Source organism: Callithrix jacchus, chromosome 1 (genome assembly GCF_049354715.1).
Source record: "Callithrix jacchus isolate 240 chromosome 1, calJac240_pri, whole genome shotgun sequence".
Lineage (NCBI taxonomy): Eukaryota > Metazoa > Chordata > Mammalia > Primates > Cebidae > Callithrix > Callithrix jacchus.
The window spans coordinates 51,613,708-51,615,118 of NC_133502.1; the positions used below are offsets into that span (position 1 = coordinate 51,613,708).

General features: G+C 30.4%; 1 non-coding gene across 1 annotated transcript; it reads left to right on the plus strand.

Annotated features, from left to right (window-relative positions):
• Positions 1 to 420: 420 nt before the first annotated feature.
• Positions 421 to 491, plus strand: LOC118148403 (small nucleolar RNA MBII-202). The gene has a single exon (XR_004735216.1). It is a non-coding gene; the product is annotated as a small nucleolar RNA MBII-202 (small nucleolar RNA).
• Positions 492 to 1,411: the final 920 nt, after the last annotated feature.

The following is a 1,411-nucleotide window of genomic DNA, read 5'->3' on the forward strand; positions in this document are numbered from 1 at the left end:
GTTTGATGACCCAAATGTTTTATTGTTTTAATGTCATGTATTCTTCCATATTTCACAATATGCTTCTTGTTTGTAATAGAAACCAGATTCAATAGTTACATATCCAATTAACTTCATATACACTAACTTCAATGGACTTCAATTTATTTGGCCCTAAAATAGCTTCTTCATTGTTTTTCTCTTGGTAGAAAACACCTTATTTCTCCATATTTCTCTGTTTTTATTGGCATTGTTATCAAATAAAAGGAGAAATTATCTATAGGCACGTAATACCTAAAATTCCATCTCTTCTACAACTCCTGTCTCTGTTACTTAAATTTCAGTAGCCACAAAATGACATGTTACCTTTTCAAGTGTACCTGTAAAAATTATTTACAAACTTCTAACCTAAATTTTAGTTAAAAAAATTATGTAGTTGCATGATGACATTCTCCGGAATCGCTGTACAGCCTTGGTGAAAGCACATTTGAACCCTTTTCCATCTGATCACTAAATTAAAAAAAAATTATGTAAACAAAATGTTTTACCCAATGAATAAACTAAGATATGTGAAATTGGTTAAAATTATTATTTATAGACTAAGTAAATATCTTATATTTAACCTGCCTTAAATTCTATATCTTTTCTATACCTGTTCATGTAATATTGAAGATACAAACATACAAAAAATCTTTTATCAGAGTTTGTAGTAGTCAGTATAATGGTCCTTCAGAGATATCCATATTCTAATCTATGGAACAAGTGATGTATAACTTTTCATGATAAAGTGGTATTAATGTAGCAGATGGAATTAAAGTTCCTAGTCAATTAGCCTTAAAATAAGGAGATTATATTGAATTATCTGAAAAAAATTGAGTGCAATCACAAAGATTCTTAAATGTGGAGGAAAGAGGCAAAAGAGGAAATTAGGGTGATGCAATGTGAGTAGAACTCAACCTGTTGTATATGGGTTTTGAAGATGAAGAGGTTAATGAGCTAAGGAATATGGGCGCTTCTAGAAGTTGAGAAGGGAAAGAAAATGGTTTCACCCCTACAGCACCCAGAAAAAAATGCAACCTTGCTGAAGCTTTAATTTTAGCATAGGGGGACACATTTCAGATTTCTTTTCTTCAAAAATTAAAGTAATAAATTTGTGTTAAGTTACTAAATTTGTGGCAATTTCTTACAGCAACTATTGAAAACTAATACACTGTCACTAGTTAATAGGAAGGGACTATTTCAACATAACAAGAAGTTAGACGGATTATAGTTGAGCAAAACTGTTTGAATTAAAAATACAATATTTCACATAAAATCATTATATCAAAGAACATTAGAGTTTCTATATCGTTCATCTTTCTCACTGTACTCTGAAGACCAAATATGTCAGTTATGGTTGCTAGCTGTAAACAACAGAAATAGACTTGAAGGG